This window comes from Podarcis raffonei, chromosome 15, assembly GCF_027172205.1.
Source record: "Podarcis raffonei isolate rPodRaf1 chromosome 15, rPodRaf1.pri, whole genome shotgun sequence".
Taxonomy (NCBI): domain Eukaryota; kingdom Metazoa; phylum Chordata; class Lepidosauria; order Squamata; family Lacertidae; genus Podarcis; species Podarcis raffonei.
In genome coordinates this window covers 23,179,720-23,194,057 of record NC_070616.1, presented here as the reverse complement: position 1 = coordinate 23,194,057, position 14,338 = coordinate 23,179,720, and the positions used below count along the sequence as shown (strand labels likewise).

General features: G+C 46.4%; 1 non-coding gene across 1 annotated transcript; it reads left to right on the top strand.

The window, feature by feature from the left end:
• Positions 1–6,606: 6,606 nt before the first annotated feature.
• On the top strand, positions 6,607–6,679 carry TRNAM-CAU (transfer RNA methionine (anticodon CAU)). The gene has a single exon. It is a non-coding gene; the product is annotated as a tRNA-Met (tRNA).
• The last annotated feature ends 7,659 nt before the right edge of the window (positions 6,680–14,338 follow it).

The following is a 14,338-nucleotide window of genomic DNA, read 5'->3' as shown; positions in this document are numbered from 1 at the left end:
CAGCTGTGGCCCTGGCTTCTTGGACTCTTCCATGGTTGTCTCAGCATAAATGTTCCAACTTGATAGAAAGCTCCTTTTGAGGTAGAGGAAGTTGTTGGTGTTTGCTCCTTGTGTTGTTCTCATCTGGAATATTGGTGTATCTTGCATCTGATGGATGGATTTGACCCCTTGCTGTCCCCATTTCAAAGAGATCCTTCAGTCCTCCTCCTCCCTCCGTCCCCAGATGCCAGCTGATAAGCCAATGGTCTCCAAAAGGGATACTGCAGCCAGAACACTACACTGCTCTTTAAGAATTAAACTTCCTTCCTACTAAAAATGTATTTTATTTGTTCACTATACAATCATATACTCCTTTTAACCGGTTTTACTTTTAAGGAACACAGGAACAATCTGGAATTTGAAAAGCAAAATGCAAAAAGAGAAAAAAAGAAATCCTCTTAATACCTTGTATTTTTAACTGATCATGTTTGAATGTTTAAGAAAAAAAGAATTTATTGTTCTAATTATCCAGATGTATTGTATGTTTGTAAAATAGCTCTTATTAATTAGCTGATAAGGTGGTATGTTTCTGGAACAAAATATTGCTCATTTTAAAAAAGAGGTTTTGTTGGGTTTGTTTGTTTTTTTGGAATCTGGGAAATAGAAAATTAAAGCATTCAAATGCCAGTAAATAAGCTTAAAGGAACCCAAACATTTGACTATGGTATTTTGTTGAATCCAGCAGATTCAAGTTCACACTCCTGGAGTAGACTAATAGCCTAGTGGACCAGTGATCCTGTCTGTCTGCACTGATTTGGCAATTCCATGATAAAGAACCTCCCTTTCTGACATCTGAGGCTATCAGATCTATTCTCAGCTTATAGAGAGCACGCAACAGTCACAAAAGAATGCAACATTTCTGACTTGTTTTTTGCTTCTCAGGCACAGAACACTCCGCCCCTGCAAACAGAGGACTCTTCTGCCAGTTTCATGAGATTCAGTGTAATCCTTCAAACTAGGAGTGTTTCAGCACAAAACTGTTCATGCTGAACTGTAAAAGTGAACTGTAAAATTCGTTCAGTTTATATATCATCCTTTTTCTAAAGATCCCGGGGCAGTGTACAACATTAAAAATATAGTTTACTACTGCTACTGCTAATAGTAGTAGTAGTAGTAGTAGTAGTAGTAGTAAACATTCACAGAAAAATAATCACAATTATCTCTTGCTTTGAGAAGGGAGCATGAAAACCCTAATTGAAATGTCAGAGGAGAAAGCTGGATAGGGGCTTTATTGGCTCTGAATTTTCCACTTCTGGCTATTGTTGCATATTTAATTGTCCCCCACCCATCTTCCCCTTCCATGACTTGAGTTCAAATCTGACTGAATAAAGTGCCACATGTTTCATGGCCAGCATCTGTGCCAGGCATTGTGCCCGCCCCCCTTGACAAACGGTAATTTAAAGTTTTTGTGCCCAGTTTATCCTCTTCACTCCAACTATGGATTTATATATTTCTGTTTTGTGGATTTCTTGCCTCTACACCCAAATCTCTGGGACTGTTGAAGGAATTGAAACCTTCCTGCACTTCCCAGCCGCCACACAACATCCATACAAAACTCTATTTACTTGCATTGTAATTGCTAATTGGAGCTCAGTTAGGTTTTTCTAGCGATGCATTTTTCTGAATTCTGTTGTCTTGGGAGATTGTGCACTGCATTTTTCTCCTGACTACACAGTTGTAACGACATTTTACTTAAGATAAACTAAATGCAGGTGCTGCCATCTGGGTCTTCCTGAAGCCGGGCTTCCTAAACTAAGACAGGATTCCTTTGAAGAAAAGCTTAACTCGTTAATTTGGAGGTTATCTTGTCACAGGGTGACCTTGCTTCCTATGGCCCTTCATTCAGGGCCCCTCCCTAGATGCTCGGGAAAGAGGACATGTGGTGGGGAGTCCATGGATTATCTAGTGTCGAATCCTCCAAATAGATTTGTATTTTTTCTCCATTAAGACTCAGCTTGGCTGGTGCTCAGACCATGGGGTATTGGCTAGCAAAGAGTCTTTGCACTGCAGATACACTTTTGGTGGTGCAGCTTCCATAAGAAGAAGCAAACACTTGAGAAGTTTGGACAAGGGCTAAAGAGCAGAGGGGTAGAAGGGAACGGGGAAGATAGCTTGGTTCTGAAAATCATGCACATGTTAGGAAGCTAGATGGGCAGGAAAGCTGAGAGATAGAAGAAGTGAAAAATGACAGACTCAAAAGGCAGTGAACTGAGAAGCAAGACCTGCAGGGGGAAATTGCATTTGGACAGCTGGAATAATACTTGGGATTCTAAACAGTTTATGCTCAGTACCTTTTAAAGGGCAACTTGTATTCTCAAAGCTATGCAAAAGCTATTCTTTGTAACTTTCTCCGACCCAGCTATATCCGTTTCAAAACTGGTGATTTGTAATGCAGTTAAAGAGCACAGGTGAGGAGATGTATTTCTCTGTTTTCCCATGTTCCCAGCATTATTTTGTGTTATGCAGAGTACAGATATCTCTATCTTCTCATTCTTGAGGTGCTGAAAAATAAATTGCTTTATTGGATTTTGTCCTTGGTATAAGGGGACACTGGGAAGGTCTAGTAACTTGTTACATTGCCTTAGAAGCAGATAATTGCAAGATAGCTGTCATTCATGGCGGCTAGTGAGTTTTCTGGGCCAGTCTTGCTCCCGGTGAAACCACGTGCTTCCAACTTTATAAAGAAATTGACAGCATTTTTTAAAATGTTGAGGGCCTGTCTGCAGTTTCCCAGAATGACAAATGACTTTCCTTAAATATTAATGATAGTTACTCAGCAGTAAATGCAGGCTGGTGCTTGATAGGGGATAGAGCAAGCTGCTCTGAGTTGATTTTTCTTTTCTTTTCTCTTTTTATTACGTTTTCATTTTTCAGTTATTTGTTTATTTGTTTAGGTAAGTGGATGCCTCATTGAAGAAACAGATCCAGCTTTGAGTGCCCTAAATTTTTAAAATGCTAATAAATAGTTATACAAACTGTCCAAATGAATAAAGAACAGAGGGAGGGGAGGCATCCAAAACTCTTCATTTTTATGTTGGCAGACTTGAGGCTTCAGCAGTGAATAGAAAACAGAGGAGACTGGTAAATACTTATTGAGTTACTCAGTTATTTTAATTTTTTAATTTATTTGGTTTCTTACCCTGCCCTTCACCGTAAGGTCCCAGGGTGATTTACAGAGACTTAAAATTCAATATTAGAAGCATTGTGAAATAAATTGTCTTTTCAGAGAAACGGTAGATCTTGAAAACATGTGTTTCCACTACAGATGGCCAGGGTACAGAGGTGTGTTTTCAGAATACAATGAAAAGTATGGGTTGTATCTAATGTCTCCTCAGAGTTGAGCCATTGAAACTGGTGGACCTAGGTTAGGCGTGCCTAATGATTTCAGTGGGCCTATTCTGAGTAGGACTAGGAGACGATCCTATAGAATCAAGGTGCCATGCACACCTCTGTGAAAAGGGAATTCCACATTGTAGGAACTGCCACAGGGAATGCGGTCTCCTGGATCACCACCGCTCCAAACTCCTGAGGGTGGTGGACCTACCAAGAGTTTTCATGTTGGCAAGCTTCTCAGGTCCTTCAGACTCACTGGTCCAGACACATTTTTGCTCTGGAACCGGCAACCTCCAACAGCACAGTTGCGCTGTCGCATGAAGTTCCATTGTACGTAACAAAACTTGCACACCATTCTCTTGAAACTGGAGGACTTTGTGTTTTCATTGTTCTTAAATGCTTGGTTTTGGAGCACACAGAACAACTCCATCTCAGTGTTCTTCTCGCACGCTTTCTGCAGAGTGATCCTAAGTGCCAATCTTCAGTGGCTGACTAACCTCCTTTCACTCTGACTGGCTCCAATCCGCACAAAAGGTGAGAAGACTTCCCAGTGGCTCAAAAGCTTCTCTTTTGTGCTGACTGGGCAGCTCTTAAGATACTGGAGACAAGGACCCTGCCGCAGAAATAGTAATGGGCCTTTGACCCACCCACTCACTGTGAGATATTTGCAATGCAATCAAACCAACAATGCATGTTTGCTAGATAGGCACATGATAGGACAGGGGTAGGCAACCTAAGACCCGGGGGCCTGATGTGGCCCAATCGCCTTCTCAGTACAGCCCGCAGACAGTCCAGGAATCAGCGTGTTTTCACATGAGTAGAATGTGTCCTTTTATCTAAAATGCATCTCTGGGTTATTTGTGGGGCATAGGAATTCGTTCATATTTTTTTTTCAAAATATAGTCCGGCCCCCCACATGGTCTGAGGGACCTTGGACTGGCCCACGGCTGAAAATGGTTGCTGACCCCTGTGATAGGAGCTGAAGCTCAAAAGAGTTTTCTTGTTAAATTTGCTAGAGAGAACTCTTGAGAGCCATTCCCACTGTGTCCTGTCCTGTATCCATACATATAATCGCATCACCTGGCTGAGCACTTCCTCTTTGACATTTGACCTCATTCCAGCAATGTGAGAACACCTGCATGTCTGAGCTCCAAACTCAGGCTACATTTTAAGCCAGACTTGAGTATGCCTTTGTTAACTGGATTGCCGTTTTAAGCCTGCCTGAACAAAGTTGCTGCATCTGTTACTTTTCAACAAGTATTCTGAGTGAGTAAATGTTATTTTTACCTTTTACAAGATTGAGTGGAGGAAAGGGGGGAAATGCCAGGAGAAGCCACTCTGCCTTAATGCTTTGGATTACTTACACTAAAAGGCTAAAACTAGCTTGCCTTTTAAGCTGCACTCTGCTGAACTTACAAACGTGGGGAAGGAAGGGTAATATCTAATATATCCTCTCCTAGCACCTGTACACATCCCTACACCCACTGCCCCCCACACCTGAACCACTACACAATTACCATTGTAGCATTTCTGGGCCATGGAGAAATCAAGTGTTAAAATAAGCCAGCAATTGGGCACAAGGCCAGTTTTGAAGTTTCTCACCTCTCCCATTTCCAAATGATCTTGAAATGGCCAGAGAGTTCCTTTTTGGAGACCTGTGAAATACCACGCCTGTTCCTGGTCCTACTCCTGACCTGTACCTAATGGAGCCGGGCTTTGTCGTTGGCCTCTTGTACTGCATCATTAAAACGAAGCAATAAACAGTCTGTCTCCCTCTCTTCCAGCCCAAGAGCTTCTGTTTAGCTCTCCTCCCCTCCAGCCCCAAGCAGCTGGGATTTTTACAGCTGCAAATCATCAGCCATGCTTTCGGATATATAAAACACTCCTAAAACCTCTCCAATGGTTTCTCTTTTTTTGCTAGTTTGTTTGTTTCCAGATGCCTGCAGTTTATTCAGTATAAAGTATTTCTCCTCTCCACCACCTCATCAATGTTTTAAGCAAATATCAACAAGGAAGTTAAGCAGGTCTCCCTGGAGCAGGGTGCAAATCTACATTTCTGTCAGCTGCTGGGATGGCTATCAGATAATTCATATCTGAGGGTGTTTCTCGGGTCAGTGCTAAGAAAGATGGGCAGTATCTTTCCTTTCACTAACATATCTTTTGCTTGCCAAAAGCGTTGTCTATTTGTCAAAACTACACGCATACAAAAATGTCTTTACATTATGAGTAATTAGCACTAAAAAAGTTGATGAATTTTCATGAGGATTTATTGTTATTATTAATTGCACAGTGCTTCAGAAATGTGAACAACTTAATTTAAGTTTGGGAAAATGAGAAACTGGGAGAACCAGAATTCATCCCTGCCTATAACTCAAATGAAGCACATGCAGCCCAAACAGCTGCACATTCTTTCCCTGTTTGCCCCTTCATCTCTTGTTCCCCCTGTGCCAAATTTTAGATTGGAGGCTCCTCTGGGCAGGGACCTGTGCTCTTGTACTTTTGTGATAGGAATTTTGAGGTCTTAGATATATGGTAATGTTCATAACTGCACGTACATAGATCAGCACAGGAAGACCGACCTGAAGCCATTTTGATTCCTAAACTGAGCAAATGTTTTCTCTGCAAGGTCAAAGTGGAAAAGCCTCCCCATTGTCTTTTCCTTCACAAATCCTGTCTGTGTTTGAATAGGGTGTGAGCCTGTGACCTGGCCCAGGAACTAAGTATTTATCATTACAAAAGATCGGCCAGGCTCCCCAGGCAATCCAATCAAGTGACCTGCCAGACAGGAGATAAACAAGGACAGGAGAAAAACAACATTCAAATTTCTGTTTAGACCACCTTTTTTGTGATGTAGGTATGATGTATCTGAGGGGTGGTCTTAGGTTACACCCCTTCTGTGATGTATGTATGATGTTTCTGGGGGTGGTCTTGATCTACAGGGTGGCAATTTCAAAAGTCTTTATAAGGCCTTGCACACCATTTTTCTGGGTCCCTCCTCTCTCCTGCTGGTGAGGGGAACACCCTGTTGCAACAGATCAATAAAGGTCAAGCCTACAGGCTGCTGTTTTGCTCCAAGTTATCCTGGTTGGTGTCTTTGTTTTTGTCCAAGGGAGCCCTTGGATTTTTCCGTTAACACTTTGAAAAGTGCTAAGCACACTGATGCCACTATCTAAATAAAATTGTAGTAATCCTAAATTGTATGCTGCACATGAAAATGCTCCAGTTTTCAAGAACAGCTGAATAGCTCAGCTGGTTGAGCATGAGACTCATAATCTCAGGATTCTGGGTTCAAGCCCCAGGTTGGGTGAAAGATTCCTGCATTGCAGGGGGTTGGACTAGATGATCCTTAGGGTCCCTTCCAACTCTACAATTCTATGGAAAGGTTAAGGTCCTCCTCTGCACTTCAACATGTTGGTTTGTGTGTGAAAACTGTATCAGGCTAACTAACTCAAGGCTGCATTGTGCAAGCAGTATAAATTATACTAATTCATGCCTACTGCATAATTTAGCTCCTGCTGAACATGAGGAATGGACAAAGAGTTATAAGCACCAAATAATGCTTGTCTCCAGCACAATGGAAATATTCATAAACCATCTTGGACAAAATCCTATTGCAAGTGAACTTTTCATAGCACAATTTACACAGAAGTAGACGCGGGTGGTGCTGTGGGTTAAACCAAAGAGCCTAGGACTTGCCAATCAGAAGGATGGCGGTTCGAATCCCTGCAATGGGGTGAGCTCCCATCGCTCAGTCCCTGCTCCTGCCAACCTAGCAGTTCGAAAGCACGTCAAAGTGCAAGTAGATAAATAGGTACCGCTCCAGCGGGAAGGTAATCGGCGTTTCCGTGTGCTGCTCTGGTTTGCCAGAAGTGGCTTAGTCATGCTGGCCACATGCCCTGGAAGCTGTACGCCGGCTCCCTCGGCCAATAAAGCGAGATGAATGCCACAACCCAAGAGTCGGTCACGACTGGACCTAATGGTCAGGGGTCCATTTACCTTTACCTTTAAAACTGATAGCATTGTCTAGGGGTCGGCAAGGTTTACCTCGTCTGGGCTAGTTCACTCCAGCGGAGATCCCTCTGTGGGCCAGATTGCGCGTGCACAATTTCTGGTGTCTGTCTGTGCAGGTGCGATTTCCGGCGTCTGCACATGTGCAGACTTGATTTCTGGCGCTGCGGAAGCGAGTCCCGGCGCTGCACTGGTTTAGTGCAGTGTGCTGGGACTCACAAAGCATTCAGCTCGGTTCGGGGGTGGCTCGTGGGCTGGTCAAACAACGCCGGGGGCCGCTTGTGGCCCATGGGCCTTACGTTGCTGACCCCAGGCATAGTCCATCTATTCTAGAGCATCATCAACTGCACAATGTACCCCAGTTTCAGCCAGCTACTGTTTACAGCTTTCTTCCTACAAACAAAAAGCACCCAGGACACCCACTATCCCAATAAATTTATTGGTTCTTCCATTTTAGGTTGTTTTTTTTGTTCCAACCAGGTAGCATCTTAAGGTAAACAAACAAACAAACAAACAAATCCCAGCTGAAGCTTGTCTAGGGAAGCAGATGGAAGGACCTGAATAGAGTTTTCTTTCTAAAAATGAATAAGAGCTCTGGACTTAAAATATCAGAAGAGAAATCTCTTGATTTTTGCCATTTGGGGGTGATTATTTTTTGTTCCAGTCAAATGAAAATGTTTTTAGAAGGGGGCGTCACACATTCTCCCCCCCCCAAAAAAAAAACCTGATATGAGAAGGCAGACTTAAAAGACATCACATGCATGGATTTGTTTGGGGAGGTTTCACTTTAAATCAGATTTTGGTTTAGGGCAGTAAAATACCGCCCCCAAAAGAACATTTGTGCAAGTTTTTCTTTGTGCCTGTTAAATTCTCCAGCTTCTGATATTTTACTTCAAGTTTCACCCCCCCTTCAAAACCCTTTTTCGCACTTAATACACTGAAAGCTGATGCCGAACTCTGCATTCCACCCAAATTTTGTGCTTCCACAGAGCTGTAAAATGCCTTTTTGTAAACTGTTTTTGCTTTGTTTCTCTGTACATTTGTTCGCGCACACACACACTTCCAATTTCTTGTGTACATTTCAAAGAGGCTTTTAAAAATGACAGTTTTTATTTCTTCTCATTACATAAACGAGGCAGACAGAAGTAAACATCTTTTGATGAGAGTAATTACAAGGCCGCCAGCACCAAAATCAGAAAGATTTGTACAGATGTCAGCTGGAGGGGGGGGAGAGATACATTGCAGCCAGCCATCTGAACAAAGTAAGTTTTGTGTGTGTGTGTGTGTGTGTGTGTGTGTGAGAGAGAGAGAGAGAGAGAGAGAGAGAGAGAGAGAGAGAGAGAAACTTTGCCTAGACTCTTATGGATCTTCAAACTGTGTTAAAAGCCTGGAGCCTCGACTGCTGATTTCCTCTGTGATTTTAGGTAGTCCCTTAATAGCTCCGTATCAATTTCTTGGCTGTAGGTGGAAGATGTTAAAGTTTAATCACCTTGTTCTCTCCCTCCCCACCCCACTGTGCAGAGGTGGTAAATTGTTCCTAGACTGTACAACTTCAGGTTGTAGGCACGAGAGTCCCACAGTCGCACAAATCTAAAAGCACTCCCCATACATAAAGCCCTACAGTGGATTTGAGCCTTTTGCACTGATAGGAAAATAGGGTTGTCACCTTTGGTTGGGCAAAATACAGGACAGGTCAGGGTGGGTGGGATTGGGCACACACACTCTCATGACACCAAATCCTCTCCCACTTTGTGTGTGTGTGTGTGTGGGGAGTTCCTTGCATTTGGCTTCCCGCCTCCCTCACCATCCTGGTCCCACTCTTCCCCTCAACTCAAGTTGACGGAAGAGGGGCCAGGGATAGATGGTCAGTTCTCATGGGCAGCTTGAGCCACAACGCCAGCCTCTTGCCCGGGGGTCAGCAAACTTTTTCAGCAGGGGGCCAGTCCACTATCCCTTAGACCTTGTAGGGGGCCAGACTATATTTTTTTTTGGGGGGTGAACAAATTCCTGTGCCCCATAAATAACCCAGAGATGCATTTTAAATAAAAGCACACATTCTACTTATGTAAAAACACCAGGCAGGCTCCACAAATAACCCAGAGGGCCAGAATGAGAAGGCGATTGGGCCGGATCCGGCCCCCGGGCCTTAGTTTGCCTACCCATGCTCTTGCCCATGCTGGTGCTGGAAGAGACTTGAGGAAAGAGGATGAGGAGGGAGGAAGCCTCCAGCAAGGGAGAATCTGACATCCCTCTACTTAATTTCATTGTCCCAATTATTTATATTGCTACGTGTCAGGGAACTGCCATCTGAGACGCAGGAGGTGAAAGGGCTCACGGAGGGTGAGAGAGACCATTCAGCTGAGGAGGGAACCAGCAGGGGGAGAAGTGGAGTTCCAAGGGAAAGTGAGTCGGAGGGAGGGCTCAGAGACACTTCAAGCGAGAACAGTGGGGAGGTTTCAGGACCTCCTATAGGGACACCCACTCCTCGCCGGAAACTGTCACGCCGAGAGTCCAGAAGACGCGTTTCCGTCAAGGAGCTTTTATGCTGGAAGAAGTTCCGTAAACGCCCACTGTCCGATTCAACGAGCGACTGATGGAGCCATGCTTAAGGAGCTCCGTCACAGACAGAGGTTTGTGGACTTAGCCAAACTCTGAGGGACTAGGATTTTTACGCACAAGCAGCTCACCATCCCATCACAGCAATCGGACAGTCCCTGAAAGCAGCTTGTGCAGAGAGGCATCATGAGCAACCCAGCCGGAGCCGGGGGAGCAGGAGGAGCTGGAGAGGGTCCAAGCCTGGAAGAAAGGTACAGGGTGTTGGAAGTCCAGCTAGCACTGCAAACGGCGAGGCTAGAGGAAAGGAGGGCGCAGGATGCAGAAAAGGCAAAAGGCGCTACACTAGCAAGAAAGATGCCAGGATTGGTGCAGAAGTTTGGGGGGGGACCCCAGGAACTACCAAGCCTTTAGGACAGAGATGCAGTATGCTCTCGAACTGCAGTTTAACGACTTTCCCGACGAGGCATCGCGAGTGGCGTTTGTGATTGGCCATCTCGAAGGGGGGGCGAGAGACTGGGTTAGACCCCTGATGGCAGGGAATAGTGAAATGCTGAAGGACGCGAGGAAGTTTTTTCGCGCCATGGATTTGATGTTTTCCAGCGAGATTGAACAGGGACTGGTGCGCAGACAATTGATGGCTTGCAAACAGGGTAGCCGATCGGTTCGTGAGTACTGGACTGAGTTTACAATGTTGATACATAAATTGGGGTGGGACCTATCGGCGGAACCCATTCAAATGCTCTTTGAAGAGGGGCTTTCTTTGGCGGTGAAAGACGAACTTTCCCGGGCGCCCAGGGCGGAGTCTATGGACCAGCTGACCAAATCAGCGCTGACCATTGGAGCGCGCCAGGAGGCAAGAGCCTTGGAGAAGCGGGAGGGGAAAGGAGAGCGTTGGAGGGATTTCCGCATTCCAGAGATTCCGGAGCCAAGTTTCCCGCCAGGAGAGCCGATGGAAGTTGGAACAGCGCGCGCGCGCGCAGTTTCAAATCCCAGTGAAGGGAGGAAGAAGGAGGGAAAGAGCGCCAAGAAATGTTATCTCTGCCAGCAGCCAGGTCACTTTGCCAGAGTCTGCCCGCAAAGAAAGGAATGGCAAGGGATGGCGGGAGCTGTTGGGGGAAAGGAGGAGGGAGTGCAGGAGCCAGTAAAAGCCAACGCCTGGCTGCCACTGTCAGGGCACTGCAGCCAGGCCAAGGAGCAGTAAAAGTGCCCACTCCGGAACCTCCAAGACCAGCCCTAGTAATAGAGGTGTTGCTAGAGCTGGCAAACGGATACCCACTAAAGACAAAGGCGCTGTTGGACTCAGGCAGCTCCTGTAATTTTATGAGTAAGGAGTTTGCAGCTGAACACCAGATACAGATACTCCCTTTAAGCAACCCCCTGCAGGTGACCACGATCGATGGGAGGGAGCTGTTGGGAGGAGAAGTTAGCCTACAGACCGTCCCAATGGTTATGAGGGTGGCCAGGCACACCGAAAGGATAGCGTTCAATGTGGCCACCCTGGGAGGGGCTCCCGTCATTTTGGGAATGAGCTGGCTAGCGTTGCATGACCCGCTAGTGGGCTGGCATCAGAGAGTGGTCTCCTTTGGGTCAGCACATTGCCTGGAACACTGCAGAGAAGGAAAGGTGCCAGAAGGGGCAAAAGCCTTTCTAGGAGGGACGGAAGTGGCGGACAAAGGGAAGGTGCCCAAACAATACGCTGACCTGAGCAAGGTCTTTAGCGAAAGGGAAGCAGATAAACTACCACCGCATAGAGACTTTGACTGCCAAATTAACCTGGTCCCTGGGGCCCAGCTCCCCGTGGGCAAGCTGTACGCCATGTCAGACAGGGAAATGCAGGAGTTAAGGGAGTTTATTGATAAAAACCTGGAGAGGGGCTTCATCAGAGAGTCCAGAGCGGTGGGGGGGAGCCCAGTGTTTTTTGTGGACAAAAAAAACACGGATAAACCCAGGCTTGTAGTGGACTACCGGCGGTTAAATGCCGTGTCAGAACCAGTGACTTTCCCCATGCCCAGGATTGATGACATTTTGACCAGGGTGAGGAAGGGAAAGATATTCACGAAACTGGACCTGAGAGGGGCATACAACCTGATACGAATAAGGGAAGGGGATGAATGGAAAACCACCATGTTCACCCCTTTGGGGGCTTTTGAATATTTAGTTATGCCATTCGGATTGCAATCAGGCTCCGCCTGTTTTCAATCGCTCATGAACCATGTCCTGGGACCTTTGCTCTACAAGAATTGCGTGGCCTTCCTCGATGACGTGCTGATATATTCAGAGAATGAGGAGCAGCATGTAAAGGATGTCAGGGAAGTGCTGAGCCAGCTGCAAGCAAACCAGCTGTGGGTGAAATTGGAGAAGTGTCAGTTTCACACCAAGGAGGTGGAATTCCTGGGGTACCGCTTATCAGACAAGGGATTAGCCATGGATCCAGGCAAGGTCCAGGCGGTGCTGGAATGGAAGACACCGAAAACGAAAAAGGATGTGCAAAGGTTCTTAGGGTTTGGGAACTTTTACCGTAAATTCATCAAGAACTTTGCCCACTTAACGGCTCCCATCACGGACTGTCTAAGCAGCAAGAAGAAATTCGTTTGGACGGCGGAGGCGGAGCAAGCATTTGAGGAATTGAAAAGGGCATTCACTTCGGAAGAACAGCTCCTGCATGTGGATTTACAAAAACCCATGAGAGTGGAAACTGATGCCTCAGACCGGGCGGTGGGGGCAGTGCTGCTTCAGCCAGGGAGCAATAAGTCGGAATGGAGACCGTGTGCCTTCTTTTCGCGTAAGCTGAACAAATCCGAGAGGAACTACACCGTATATGACCAAGAACTACTCGCCATTCACGAAGCGTTCCGGAGATGGAGACATTTACTAATTGGCGCACAGCATAAGGTGCAAGTGTGTACGGACCACAAGAATTTGGAGTATTGGAGAACGGCACGAGTGCTCAACCAATGACAAGTGAGGTGGGCCCAGGAGTTCTCCAAATTCCATTTTGAAATCTGCTATGTGCCAGGTCCAGAAAACATCAGAGCGGACGCTCTCTCACGCAAACCTGAATATTTGGAGGGGGAGGGAGCGCCTGAAGAGAGACATATTATCCCAGAGGACCACTGGGTGTGTGGGGCGGCCTGGGTGGGACAAAGGGAACTGGTAGAGGGAACGGTAAATGATGAATACGCCCAGAATAAGCTCAGAGGTTTAAGGAGAGAGGGAGAAGACCCCGGAGGTTTTGAAGAAAGAAACGGGGCATTGTATTACAAAGGGGCACTATATATACCCGAAGGGGAATTGAGGGGGAGAGTACTCAAACAGCTGCACGACAACCCCACAGCGGGGCATTTTGGGCAACACAAGACCATGTGGTTGGTGACCAGGGAGTTTTGGTGGCCCAAGGTGAGGGAGGATGTACGGGAGTATGTGAGAGGGTGTGACCAATGCCAGAGAGCCAAAGGAGAAAGGCGGGCGCCAGCAGGGTTATTAGAACCATTACCCACACCAGAACGACCGTGGGAGGCGGTATCGATAGATTTTATGACTGATCTGCCTAAATCCCAGGGGAAAACCGCCATACTAGTCGTAGTAGACCTGTTAACTAAGATGGGTCACTTTGTAGCTTGCTCACATGCAGTCACGGCGGAAGAGACAGCGAAATTGTTTGTAGAACATATTTTTAGGCTGCATGGCGCCCCCTTGAGGGTGGTCTCCGACAGAGGGAAACAGTTCACGTCCAGATTCTGGAGGAAACTTATGAGCTTGTTGCACGTAGAGGTCAACTTTTCGACTGCCAGGCACCCTGAGACCAATGGGCAGGCGGAGAGGGCAAACGGTATCCTCCAACAATACCTGAGGTGTTATGTCAATGACAGAGAGAACGATTGGGTCGAAAAGTTGGCGCTAGCGGAATTTGCTTACAATAATGCAGAGAATGTGTCCACCGGGATGAGCCCCTTTTTGGCTAATTATGGGTGCCACCCCAGGGCGTTTCCAGGGGGAGGAGGGGAGAGATGGAGTGTCCCGGCCGCTGAACATTTTGTAGAAGAAATGGAAGCGATCCATCGTCAACTCCAACTCAACTTAGAAAGGGCCAAAGAAGAATATAAGAGGCAGGCAGACAAGAGCAGAAGGGAAGGTGAAACCATTAGGGTGGGGAGTCAGGTCTGGCTATCAACCCAAGGGTTGCCATTCAAGGGGGGTTGCAAGAAATTGAGACCCAAAAGATTGGGACCATTTGAGGTCATCCAACAGGTCAACCCAGTGGCTTTCAGACTCCGGTTACCGAACCACATGAAACTGCACCCAGTATTCCACAGGTCATTACTGTCACAATATAGGGGGGAAGGTGAAGGGGTATCCACACGGGGGCCAGCCATAGAAGAAAGGGAAAGCAGCAACCATGTGG